The sequence below is a fragment of the Giraffa tippelskirchi genome, chromosome 5 (genome assembly GCF_054371585.1).
Source record: "Giraffa tippelskirchi isolate mGirTip1 chromosome 5, T2T-mGirTip1v1.2.pri, whole genome shotgun sequence".
NCBI classification, from domain to species: domain Eukaryota; kingdom Metazoa; phylum Chordata; class Mammalia; order Artiodactyla; family Giraffidae; genus Giraffa; species Giraffa tippelskirchi.
In genome coordinates this window covers 50,274,598-50,288,180 of record NC_137279.1, presented here as the reverse complement: position 1 = coordinate 50,288,180, position 13,583 = coordinate 50,274,598, and the positions used below count along the sequence as shown (strand labels likewise).

The 13,583-nt window shown below is 52.6% G+C and overlaps 1 long non-coding RNA gene across 1 annotated transcript; it reads left to right on the top strand.

The window, feature by feature from the left end:
• The first annotated feature begins 6,062 nt into the window (after positions 1-6,062).
• LOC145506586 (uncharacterized) lies at positions 6,063-9,323 on the top strand. The gene is made up of 2 exons (XR_014054053.1): positions 6,063-6,221; positions 7,262-9,323. It is a non-coding gene; the product is annotated as an uncharacterized LOC145506586 (long non-coding RNA).
• The last annotated feature ends 4,260 nt before the right edge of the window (positions 9,324-13,583 follow it).

The following is a 13,583-nucleotide window of genomic DNA, read 5'->3' as shown; positions in this document are numbered from 1 at the left end:
ATTCATATGTAAGGTCAAGAATAGGGGAATCTATAGGAACAGAAAATAGATTGCCTAGGGCTGGGAGTGGAAGCAGGAATGGGGAGTACTGTTAATGAGCCCAGGATTGTTTCTTTCGGGGATCATGAAAATGGTCTAAAATTGGTTGTGGAGATGGTTACACAACTCTGTAAATATACTAAAAACCACTCAGTATACATTTTAAATGAATGAATTATGTGGTATGTGAATTATATCTCAATAAGGCTGCTATATATATATATATATATATATATATATATATGTATATCTTTAAAAAAAAAAGAAAAAAGAAATTTCCCAGCTGGACAGAAGTAGGGAGACTATGAAGGGTGAGAGAGTCTATTGCAATAGTTCGGAGTGGAAATAATGAAGGTCTGAGTCAAGGTTGTGGCCGTGAGGGTGGAACACTGGGAGGCAGGCCTGAATGTGGAGACAAGGTAGAGCCCACAGGACTGAGCCACTGGTCGTGTGTGTGTGTGTGTGTGTGTGTGTGTGTGTGTGTATGTTGTTGTTGTTGAGGTAATAACAGCTGGTATTTATTGAGTACCATCTATGTGGCTGGGTCCTCCTCTGGAACATCTCCTTTATTCCTCACTGTCATTCTGTAAGGAGACTGTTTTCATTCTGTGAAACTGAAGCACAGAAGGACTCAAGAGCTTCTGTGCCAGGATAACACAGGATGTGGTGGAACTGGAATTTGCACCAAGGGGCTCAACTGGAAGCCTCGTTCCCCTACGTCACCCCACACTGCGGGCTTCTGGGTGAGTGAGCTGAAGGAGGGGGCGTTTCTGTCTGAGATAAAAAATACCAACAGAGGGGCAAGGATTTGGCAGGAACGGGACAAGTTCAGTCTCGGATGTGATGAATTTGAGGTGCTTCTGGGATACCACAGATATTCCATGGAACAATGGGTTAACAAAACAGGAGCATGAGAGAGAGGAAGTCAGGAAATGACAGATTTCTGCAGCTTCAAACTTATCTGTTCTCAGGAGTGGATGAGAGCACATGGAAGAGTCTATTCCTGAGAGAAGAGAAATGAGAGTAGAGATCTGAGGTCCTGGGGACTGCGTCCTGGGGGCAGGAGAAGGGGAGGGCAGAGGTGTGAGCCCTCAGGTGCGGTGAGGTTGAGCAGCTACTGGGAGTGGGAGGAGGGACAGGTCTGATCACAGTCGGGGGAGGAGGGAGGGAGGGAGGCAGGGGGCACATATCTCTGTGAGAACCACTGAAGACCGTCCTTCTGCAGGCACCCGGTGACAAGAGAAGGCGAGTGTCTTACACAGAATCCTTCAGTCCCAGATGCCTCCAGGCACCAGCCCAGCCTCCGTCTGTGTCTGTGATGTGGAGACTCCGGGGGGGCCAACCCCCCATGCTGGGAAGAATGCAGATGCCCGTGGAAGCCAAGAGCAGGAACAGTGGCGAGGGTTTCTGTTTCACTGCTTTGGGAGCATATTAAGGATTTCAGCAGTAAAGAACAGTAAGCTGAAGTTTGAAGATTTTTTGAAATTATGGAGTATATTTATTGTGATGCAAAATTAGTTGTAACAGGGTTTGACCAAAGTCTGGATTCTACTCAGAAAGCCAGTGTCATAACCTTTTGCCTTTTCCCTCATGCTGGGGAAAAGATCGCGGGGAGGAGAAGAAGGGGAGCAATAGAGAATGAGATGGTGGGGTGGCATCATCAACTCAATGAACATGAGTCTGAGCAAACTCACGGAGATGGTGAAGGACAGGGAAGCCTGGCATGCTGCAGTCCATGGGGTCGCGGAGTCCAACATGACTGAGTGATTGAACAACAACAGAAAGCCAGCCTGTTCCACTACGCTTTCTCGTTTGTCATGCTTGAGGAAATCTGATCTAATGTAAAAGCAGCAACCACAGCCACACAGCTGGCCAGCTGCCACAAATCGTCCCCTACCTGCTCTTAACCTCTTCAAGCTCCTTTCCTATGCTGCTACCTCCAAACACCCCACATAGAACGCATCCTTGAGGACCCTTTCATGTCACCACCTCTAATTAATCGCTTGCTGAATGACTGAATGACCCACTCACCTGGGAGCAGCTGCCCTTACTAGTGCTTTCACGTAGAAATGAGGGTCACCTCTTCCCTGGTGGCTCAGCTGGTAAAGAATCCACCTGCAATGCGGGAGACCTGGGTTTGATCCCTGGGTTAGGAAGATCCCCCTGGAGAATGGAACGGCTACTCACTCCAGTATTCTGGGCTGGAGAATTCCATGGACTATCTGGTCCATGGGGTCACAAAGAGTCGGACACTACCGAGTGACTTTCACTTTCACTTTTCTCACTTCTCTTTATGACCTCAATGAGGACTCCAACCAAATTGTTTTTTTTTTCTTTTTTTTTTGGTTCAAGATGCAGAACCTCTCAGAGTTGAATTGCCAATCAGCATCTATAGGGTAAAGTGACAGAAAGTATGGGTGTCTCCCTGCCAGCTGGGGTCTTTCACAGCCCTGTTGTGAACCATGGCCTCTGCAGTGGCCCAGCTGGGGAGGTAATTCAGCTTCTCCTTTGAGCCACTTCTCTCGAGTCCAGCTGTCCTTGAGTGTTTCTGTGGGGACAGCAGGTGGTTGCTTCCACCCCTGCCCTGAACTCACCCAGAGGGATGGACTGCTTTTGAAGGACCTGGAGGACCGACTCCCTTCTCCTTCATTTTGCATCCACTGTTTATTCCTTGTCCTGCTACGTCTGAGGGTGTTCACTGGAGTCTGGCGGGCAGGGGTGCAGCGGACAGAGTCCTAGAGGGCTGCATGCAAACACATTCAACCCAAATGAACCAAAGAGAGATAAAACAAACCTTTAAAAAAATGCACTCCCATAGGAGAGTCCCCGGTGGCTCTGTAGCCCTGGCTGCTTCTCTCAAGACTGCACGCTCTGCTCGCTGGGAGCAGATGGCCTGTTGGAGACTTCAGGCAAACTTGTTGCTACTCTGCTGGGACCATGTGGCCCTCCCTAGTCTCTGCCCGCTGTGCCAGTCTGTGTTGCAGAGTCTTGGGCCTACTGGGCTCCCAGTCCAGGCTAGAAGAGACCACTAGAGCCAGAGCCAGCAGGAGGAGTCTGGGCCCCCACCCCACCCATGCCCCCACCCCCACCCCAGGGCCCTTGCTGCCAGAGGAAGAGCACTGCCCTGTTCTGCAAAGACCAGAGTCAAGAAAGGCCTGGCCCCAAACCAGCCCAGACCCAGCAGGTCAGTCCAGCCCTCCTGGCTCTCAACCCTTTGTCAGGAGTGCACTGGGGGAGGGGAAGGAGCAGCAGAGGGGCCCAGCTGCAGAGATGCAGGGGGATCCAGCCACCCAGAGCAGGAAGGGGCTTCAGATTCAGGCGACCCTCCTGCTGGCAGAGGCTAAGGGGACACGGGATGGAGTTGAGGGAAGGAGGGTCAGGGCAGCAAAGCCTGGGTTACTGACCCGGGGACCGCATCACTCTTCCCTTGGCGGCTCCTTCAGCATCCGTACAGTGGGCGCATGACCCCTGCCCTGCAAACTCACCTCACCATGACCTCAGCCTTCTCACCTCTGATCCTGCCTGCCCAGCCCTCCTGCTCTCTCAGACCAGCTCCCGCTGTTCCCCCAGGCTCTGGGGTGGTGGAAAATGCCTTTCCCCTAGCTTCCACACACGCAGAATAGGCCAATTCACTTGAAGAAACACCAGCACCACCCAGTTCCAAATTCCCTGGGAAGAGACCAAATGGCCAGCTGGGCTCATGCGCACCTGGGCAGAGGTGTCTTGCTGAACCACAGGCAGTGACCCAGGACCAATGTGGTGGAGCGGGTACAGGCAGACAGATGGCTGTGGCTGAGGGGCTTTGGAGGATGCTCCAAAAACACGTCCAACCTGAGATGCCATCTTACATCCAGGGATGCGGGAAGAGAGCCGATGAGCTGAGGCGCGGACACACCGAGCGGGAGAAGCTGATGCGACTTTGAGTGTGGCGTCTGCTGGAATCCGGAGTCTCGTGCTCTGGAGAGGTCCAGCTGGAAGTGTGCTTCTGGGAGCATAAGCCTCCAGGAGGTAAGTGAGCCATGGGGAGGAGATGGCCCACAGCGAGAGGGTGGGGAGGGGGTGCTGGAAACAGGCAGTGAGGAACGCCAGGGATGAGACTGGCAGGAGACAGGAGGGGAGGCAGGAGAGGCAGGAAAAGCGAAAAGTACAAGGCAAGATGGAATCCAAAGGAACAAGACAAAAGGGCTGGTGTTGTCGGAGGTCAGGCAAAATGAAGCAGGAAGGGTGAATAGCTGGGAGTGGATGTGAACAGAAATACCCAGGGAGGGGTGATGCTGAATCTGGAGGGAGAGGTGGACGATTCCCAGGTGGAGAAGGAGTGAAGCCCAGGATGAAGAATCGTCACATGCAAAGACACAGTGGGAACACCATGCCTTGGGGGCACTTGAAGCAATATGGAATTGGCAGTGAGTGGGGTGGGGGTGGCAGAGGGGTGTGGGAGGTGGAAGTGAAGAGGGAGAAAGCAACCACAGCTGGAGAGGTGTCTTAGGGCAGGTTGAGCCCTCCACATCTTCTGTAGATCAGGGTTGGCAAACTGCAGTCCACGGGCCGAGTCTAGCCTGCTCCCTATTTTTGTAAATAATGTTTTATTGGAACAGGAGAAGGCGATGGCACCCCACTCCAGTCCTCTTGCCTGGAAACTCCCATGGACGGGGGAGCCTAGTAGGCTGCAGTCCACGGGGTCGCAAAGAGTCGGACACGACTGAGCAACTTCACTTTCACTTTTCACTCTCATGTATTGGAGAAGGAAATGGCAACCCACTCCAGTATTCTTGCCTGGAGAATCCCAGGGATGGCGGAGCCTGGTGGGCTGCCGTCTATGGGGTCGCACAGAGTCGGACACGACTGAAGCGACTTAGCAGCAGTTCCACCTAGGCTAGAATGGTGGAGTCTACCATATGGCCTTAAACTGTGTGTATTTGATTCTCTACAGAGAAAGTTTGCCGCCCTCTGCTGTAGACAACGTTTCACCACTGAGCAAGAACAAGAGGGTCAGAGACCTGGCCAGCGCAGGGTAGGCAGAGGTGGGGTGAGTGAGACTGGAGACAGGCGGAGGGTAAGGGGCTGTGGCTGCCATCCTGGTGAGAGCTAGTGCTGACCTGAGCTAAAGCGGTCGAGGTGAGGGGGCTTAGCTTTACAGGAAAGGCAAATAAAATCCTTCAAGGTAGTCTGAAGCACTGGGTTGAAAAAGATGTTGTTGTGGTTTAGATGCTAAGTCATGTCCGACTCTTTGTGACCCCATGGCCTGCAGCACACCAGGCTTCCCTGTCCTTCACCATTTCCCAGAGTTTCCTGGGAGAAAGGAGAGGCAAGGAAGAAAGGAGAGGCAAGGACCACGATATTTCGTTCCTCAATTAAAATATCTGTTTTTGTTTCTTTGAAAAAAAAAAATACTAAAGTTAAGCCACTGGAATTTCTTCTTTGCTGAAAGATGCTTTATAATAAAGAAATACTCTTGGGATTTGCTCACATCTGAAGATTCTGAACAACTGTCTTTTTTCTCCTTCTAATGACAGGAAGTAGGAGATTTGACGGAGTATTTAACCAGACTTGCAAGCCCAGTCTGCATCTTGAAAGAGGAAATGACCAGAGGTGGGGTTAGAGGTGGGGTTGGGGGGGGGGAGGGGTAAGAGTGAGGCCTGAGATGCCTGTGTTGCAGATCCCAGGAGTCAGCTCTGGGCTTTTATCGGCAGGGTCCAGAGGTGGAAACTCATGGGCCAAAGGAGAGGCACGGCCTGGGTGAGCTGGCAGGAAGCCTGGGCTACGAACAACAGGGAAAAAGGCTTGGGAGTCGTCCCTGTCGCCTGCATAAGCAGGAGTTCTGTCCCAGGGGGGCAATCTGGATGTTTGATAACCTGAGAACAGACAGAAGAAGCTTTGAGAAATGATGTGGGTTACTGGGGGTGGTTAGCCTGTGGGCCTCAGTGGGACAGGAAGTGGGACCTGAGAAAGTAATGTGACAATGCCTGAACAGCCCAAGCTGGGGAAAGGAAATATAAAGCCTCATCTTCTTCTGGGTGAGCGAAGTGGGCATGGTGGGGTCCTGCTGTCCCAGTGTCAAGGCAGAGGTGCAGGCAGGGCCACAGCGGGCTGTGGGCTGAACTGACCAAGACTCAGGCATCATCTCCCCTGAATCCTGGGGCCTCCTCTGAGACATCTGTTGACTTAAAGAAAATCACACGGTAAGAGTTGTAAATTTAAGTTTTATTCAGGGTCTTGCTGAGGACAATAACCTGGGAGACAGCCACTCAGCAGCTCAGAGGCAACTACTCTGAACAAATGGGGGAGAAACCAGTTTCTATATGATTTTTGGCTAGGAAATACATCTGGGCCAGGATACATCTTGGTAAAAGATAACTGCTAGTCACAAAGAACAGATATCTCAAGTTCATGATTTTAGTGCTTTCCTATGAATGGAAAGATGCAAAAATACTCCTCTAAGATATGCATCTAACTATCCAGGGGCCCGTTTAATCAAAGCACAGGGTGCCTAATCCTGTTTTTCATCCTGAATTCTTCTCGGGGCACACTGTTGGTGGGTTAAGACATTGGCCCTTGTAGAATTCAGTGGTGAGCCACACTGTTTGTTCACTGTTTGTTCACACGTCTTTGGCTGCAAGTATGCAGGATGGCTATGAAATAAACTGTTGGCACATGAGGAATAAAATGCGAGGACTGTTCCCTTCCTCTATCCAGTAAGACAGACGGGCCTTCATGTTCCTCCGCCAGGCTCTCAGAGAGAGACGAAAGGTTGGGGAGGCAGACTGATTCTTGATGCTTCAGGGGCTGCCCGGGCCCAAGAAAAATCCACTTGGGTTGCCTAAGGCCTGGCAGGGACGGAGCCTAGGCCTCGGTCTCCTCCAGTGGGAAGGCCAGACTGCCCAGGGGCCATGGCATGTGCCCTGGACGAGTCCTCAGAGTCCCCCAGGCTCAAGAGCAGGGTGGGGGGCTCCCAGCGTGTGCCTGTGACCACCCAGGAAGACCCTGTGGGGACATCTGGCAGCCCCTGGAGGCGGGGACAGGGTTCAGGGAACTGTGGCCTAGGCCCCTTCTCCTGTTCCTATTCCCCTGAAAGCCTTCCGATTCCTGAAGAGCCCATGGAGTTGGTGGGGGAGGAGGGGGTCCTCAGAAGTCAAAAATGGACAATCCCCCTCAGGGAGATACAAGCTCAAGGTCAGATCAGTTTAGAGAAATGATGTTGGTTGTTTCTTTTCCATTCCAGTGTTATGGATACAAGAGTAACAGATCCTAACTTTTACCCCAAAAGGCAATTCATTGGAAAGCGGATGAGGAAATGGAATCTAAAGGTGGAGGTACAGCACAGTGTCTGGGCACTGGGATGCCAACAAAAATCAGCAGTGCCCCTGGGCTGGCTTCTGCTTCTTTGCCCCCAGGTATGCGGCATGACCAGAACTAACTCCTGCTGAGCACTTACTGTGCACCAGGCACTTACAGAATGGAGAATTTAACACGTGTTGTTAAATCCTCATGACAACCCCCTGAAGTAGGTATTGATAGTAGCGATCTCATTTAGCCAGTTTCACATCGAGGCACGGAGAAGTTGAGTCACTTGCTGAAGGTCACACAGCCAGGACATGGAAAGCCAGATCCTCTCCGCCGCTCTACTGTGCTGCCTCCAAAGAAACAAGGGCCACCATAAACTGCATGAACCCCCTAGATGTGTCTTCTACCCTTAGCTACCCCTCTCACAATAACTTGACAAGTCACCAGGGAAGACAGGCAGGAAGACGGCAGATGGGCTGCTGTTATGCACCTGTGTGTATCACAGTTTACACACTTTGCACGTGTCCTCATCTCAACCTCACAATTCCCGGAGGAAACAGAAACCCGGCAACGAAGTGACAGGCCTGGAGCCACTGCAGCCGATGAGGGCTGGGGCCGTCTGGGGTCTAGAGGCGGGGTGTGTTTCTCACTCTCCCCATCCTTGGCAACCGCAGGGGATGCTCCTGGCCCGCGTGGGTGCATCAAAGGCTGTTCCTGTTTGTAGCTTCCCCGGGGGCATCAGGCGCCAGATAAGCACCAACGATGTGCAGGGCATTTTAGGATGGATCGATTCCGAGTGCTGTGTTCAGGTTCTCCAGGTCTTCGGGTCCGGACGCTATGGGTTTGGGGCAGAAGTGAGGTCTGCTTCAGAAACTCGCAGGCACCTGCAGCGCCGGCCTGCGGGAGCCGCCCTCTCTGTGGCTGGAGCACTTGAGCTCATTTCCTGTCTCAGTTCTCCTCTGGGCTGGGGAGTCAGGGGAGGCGGGGAAGGGGGACAGGCGGGGGAGCGGGGCGGCCCTCGCGCGTCCTTCCGCAGAGGATGGGTGTGCCCGGGGCGGGGCGGGACTGGGGGGGCCGGAGGTGCTGGAGGGGGAGGGGGCATTGCCGGGGCAGTTCTGACCCTTTCGCTTCCCTTCGTGGAGGCGGTGGGTGGATGGATGTCTGGGCAGACAGGCTCGTGGGGCTCTCAGAGGCGATGGTGGCTGAAGTCCAGGCTGCCCAGAAGAGTCAGAGGCCTGCGATTGACCGCCCAGCTTGGAGAAGTGTAAGGAGCTTTCTGGGGCCCTTGCTCTGGGGAAGTGACATTGTTCTTTCTCTGGCGTGTTCTTTCAAACCAGAAGAAAGGAAGTTGAGCCCTAGCCAGAGACTCCAGTTAGACCTGCAAGCATGTCCCAAGGGGTCAGGGAACTGAGAGCTGCCAGGTAAAGACCACCTCCCGCCTGACATGGTCAAACTGGTGTGATGCGAAGGAAAAAAGAAGAATGAGTTTTTCTTTTCTGAGAACGAAGAAGACAAAGAGAACAGTGAGCAGGCTTGATCACTCCTAGGTTTTACTTTCACCGTTGCTAATCTGTTGTCTGTAACTGAGTTTGCTTTTCTGCCTCCTACCTCTGCATAAGCTTCATTCTGCATCTATTATCCTTTGACTCTATGCTAATTACACCCTGTATCTGTTCTCACCTTCAAAGCACTCTCTTCCTTGCTGTTTTTTTTTTTTCTCTGTTTGCATTATACAAAGAAAGCCCAGTACAATTCACAAAAGACAATGGATCCAACTACCGGGCTACCTGATGCCAGCCTCCGACTGTTTTTGAAACAATACGAGAATTATACAAGATCCTTATACCTTTGTTCCTCATCACCAACCCAGAACTTGGAACCCTCATCTGTATAATCCCTTAGACTCCCCCTGGAAGAGGGGCACAATTCTTGAGGCACGAGCCTGCCACATTTTCCCTCCGCCGGCAGAAGATTAAAACCACCTTTCTATTTCCTGCAAACTCTATCTCCGTGTTTTTTTATCTGGCTTCAGTGTGTAGAGAAAGCCAAGATTTTGGCGGCGTCAAAGCTGAGAGTCCCATTGAGGGGGCCCAGCTGAAAAGCGATGGTCACGGAGAGAGAGAGAGGGAGAGAGAGAGAGTGTGTGTGTGTGTGTGTCATGGAAGGGGTGTGTCTCCAAAATTACACACCCGCTCCCCGTGCTCCTTCCAGAAGCACAGGAACTGGAGACCAGGCACTGAAGAGCCACTCGCCCCCCTTCCTCCACGGATGAGGTCTTTAGAGACCCCTGACACCCACCCCCTCCAGAAACAGGAGGGTTTGCATGAGATGATCCCTGAAGGGCTCCCACCTCTGACCCCCAAGAGCATGAGTTGAACCCCCTGGACTGTGTGCAGAAAATGCAAGGAGAAGGGAGCCAGCCAGACTCCAGGAGGGCTTGTTTAGGAGTGAGCCCTATGTCTGCCCACAACTTCTAATTAGAGGCAGGGTACTGGATCTGCATTTTCATCAGCTCACACTAAAATCTGAAACATACCACACTGACCCTTATGAGATTCCCATAAACCACACCTTCCCATCCTCTGCTTCCACTGGTCTCCCAGGTCTGTCCTGCTCTCTCTTGATTTCATTCAGGTCTCTGCCCAGATGTCCCTCAGAGAGGTCTTTCCTGACCTCTTGACCTAACAGGTAAGTCATTTTGTAGTGTAGGTATGTTCCATGCAATGTGTGGGAAATACTTGTACTTTAAAAAAAAAAAATTGTTGTGAACCTAAGACTGAAATTGAACTGGGCATCCTGTATTTTTATTACTAAGTCTGGCAGTCCTAAGGCACGAGGACTCTGTATCCCCAGCCCTCTGACAGTGGGGCCGTTCGCTAGTTGGAGTTGCCAGGAGCAGCAGACAGACCTGCAGCCGCCACCCCTGTCCCTCCCCCTGAAAAGAAGGCACGTCCTCTTCCGGGGCATCCTGCTTGGGAATTTCCATGCTAGGAACAAAACCTAAGGCCTTTCTTCTCTGGAATGAATTCTCTTCCTTTGGGCTTCCCAGAGGGTGCAATGGTAAAGAATCTGCCTCCCAATACAGGAGATGCAGGAGTCACGGGTTCAATCCCTGGGTAGGAAAGAGCCCCTGGAGGAGGAAATGGCAACCCACTCCAGTATTCTTGCCTGGAGAATCCCGTGGACAGAGAGGCTTGGCGGGCAACAGTCCATGGTGTCACAAAGAGTCGGACACAACTGAGCAACTGAGCACACATTCTCTTCCTTTGCCCTGCTTGCTGCCTCAAATGCTCAGGTGTTCTGCCTGAGACCCCAGGTGATTCCACACTGCAATTGACAGGTGTGGGTATACTGTCCTCAGGTAAATGCTCCGTGCAACAGTCAGGAAGGGGGAAATTCCTCCCCCCAACCCCCACTCCTGGGTTCTTTTGGTTGCTTTAATAATTCAATTGACACAAGACAAATTTTAAAAAATTAATTGATATGCATGGAGGTCTCAGTGGTAAAGAATCTGCCTGCCAATCAGGAGAGCAGGAGACGCTGGTTCAATCCCTGGGTTGGGAAGATCCCTTGGAGGAGGAAATGGCAACCCACTCCAGTATTCTTGCCAAAGGGCCTGGTGAGCAGAGTCTGACAAGACTGAGCACCTGAGCATGCACGCTCATAGAAATGGGACTCCCAAAATAACCCAAACAGGATGTTTACATATCATTTTTAAACAGTTAATTACTTGGGAAGATTTAACAAAGGAGCTTGTACTTGGGGTCGCAGACTAATGAAGTAACCCAGTTTGTTTATGCATCTTTCTTAGCCTTGAATTCCCTAACTCTGGTGATAAGAATGTTTTTTATCCTTCCTGTACAGGAAAGATACCTTCACATGGGAGATTTATTTCCCACTTTTAGGGGGAAATAGGGGAGTCAGAGTGGGTTTTTTAATTATTTATCTATGTGCTTCCTTGACTGTGTCGGGTCTTAGTTCTGGCGCGTGGGACCTGCGCTGAGCCACGTGGGATCTTTTGATGCTGTGCCCAGACAGACTCTCTAGTTGTGGCCACGGGCTTCAGTAGTTGCTCCAAGGCATGTGGGTTCCCTGACCAGGGATCAAACCCAGGTCCCCTGAATTGAGGAGACTTCACTGGGAGTGCAGTGATAAGGAATCTGCCTTGCAATTCAGGGGAGTTGAGTTCGATCCCTGATCAGGGAACCCACGTGCCTTGGAGCAACTACTGAGCCCGTGGCCACAGCTAAGAGAGGAGGGAACTTTGGACCCAGGTGTGTACGGAAGGAAGACTATGAGAACACAGAGGGAGCAGCCAGCAGTCTAGATGCCAAGGAGACAGATTCTCCTTCCCAGCCTGCTGACAACTTGATCTTGGACTTCGAAGCCTCTCAAACTGTGAAATGACACTTTCAGCTAGCTGGTTAAGCTCCCCTAGTCTGTGGCCCTTTGTTACAGCAGCCCTGTCAAATAGTGCAGGGTGCGGGTCTCAGAGCCCACAGGCTGGCTCTGCCCTCTCTGGCTGGCGCCACCCACCCCTCAATCCACCCAGTCTGGAGGGGTGGGGGTCTCCACAAGGACAAGTTTGTGGTGAAGCCTCAGGTCACCCTGGGCTTCTTGGCTCCCTTAACTCTTGTCCGAGCAACAGGAAATTCAGACCAGCCAGAGCTGGAAAAGCCTTGCGGGCACATAAATAGAGCGGCACGGAGATGGACTTTCCGGGGTCCAGAGCTGGTCTGTGCCCGCGTGACGAACCTCAGTGAAGCAACACTCACTCACACACAGTGGCTAAGACTGTGTTTTATTTCTCTTCGTGTTCCCAGCACCTGATACACAGCAGGTGCTCAATAAGTGTCAGTACTTCCTCCAGTAAAACACAAACATCCTACTTCAGGCGGCAGAGAAGGATAATTCAACAAGCTGGGAAGGATCCACTTGGAGGTGGGTAGTTTGATCTGGGGTTTTAAGTACCCGGACTGGGTGTCAGGAACTCCCCACTCTGGAGCCGGTATCTGCTGCTGGGTGACCTCAGACAACTCCCACCTCCACACTCTGGGATTCCGTGTTTTTATAAAATGGGGAGTCTCAGTACCAGATGAGGGGCCCATGGTCTGGAGCTCTGCGCCTGTTGGAGGGGCTGGGCATCAGCGCAGAGGTCCCAGGGCCCCGAGCCCAAGACTTGCCATCAATGCTGGGACCTATAATAGGAAAGCGCAGACGGACACTACTTGGGGGCGGAGAGACCCTGGAGGCAGCAGGTGACCGGTGCACTGGGCCCAGGCTCAGGGGACCTTGGGCTGGAGGTGAGTGAGAAGCTGTGGTCAAACGATGTTTCACTGTCACTTTTACTCCCAGCTTGGCCTGCTGGTCACACTGAACACACGCTGTGCTTTGGCCCCTATTCAAGCCACCTTTGTCACAGGTGAGTCATGAGGAACAGGACTGCCTTAAGAAGTCAATTCCAGTCTTCTTGGGAGCCTGGGGGACCACCCCTCTCCACGGATGACTGGGAGGGCCATGCAGCAAACCGCCCCTTCTCTGGATGAGGCTGACCCACGGAGGACCACCCAGTGCTCGTGTGGCCTCTTGGGGGAGCTGTGGGTTGTGGGGCACAGGCCTGGCTTCAGTCCCCACCCCTCCACTCACCCTCTGGCACGGGCTGGAGTTAGGTGACTCCCAGGAGGACCCCTCAGAAGAAGCTGCAAGGAGGGTGGTCAGCTGGTGGCTAACCTGACTGATGGGATCAGCTTCAGCTTTTGAGTCACAGTCAAGGTCACCTTCCTCTCGGCCCCTGCAGCCAGTGACTAAGCCAGGTGAGGGCACCGTGGCCAGTTCCACCCCACAGCCTCCTCTAATGGGCCCCGGGAATCTGAGCATCCACTGGGCTGCTGAGACCAGAGGCAGTTTGCCAACTCCTCCTTCCAGCCCTGCTCGCTCCCTTTTTCTCTGCTGGTGTTGCTCCCCCATAAATCTTTTGCACCCCCAACTCTGGCTCAGCGCTGGCCTCCTGGAGACCCTCACCCGATGCACCTCTTCCACACCCTCTGTCTGCTTCCACCTCACGGGGTAGCGTCTGAGCCTCGGGTTCACCACTGGAGAGGGGCTGGATGACCCAACCCTTGATCCCCTTCGCAGCCCCCAGCACCCAGCTGGCAGGCACCAGGAGTAGCGAGGGACTCCCCACTCCAGAGGCCTCAGTGTCCGCTCAACCAAAAGGCTGCCACTAGGAAACAAAATACAAACTCTAAAGAGACCCAGAG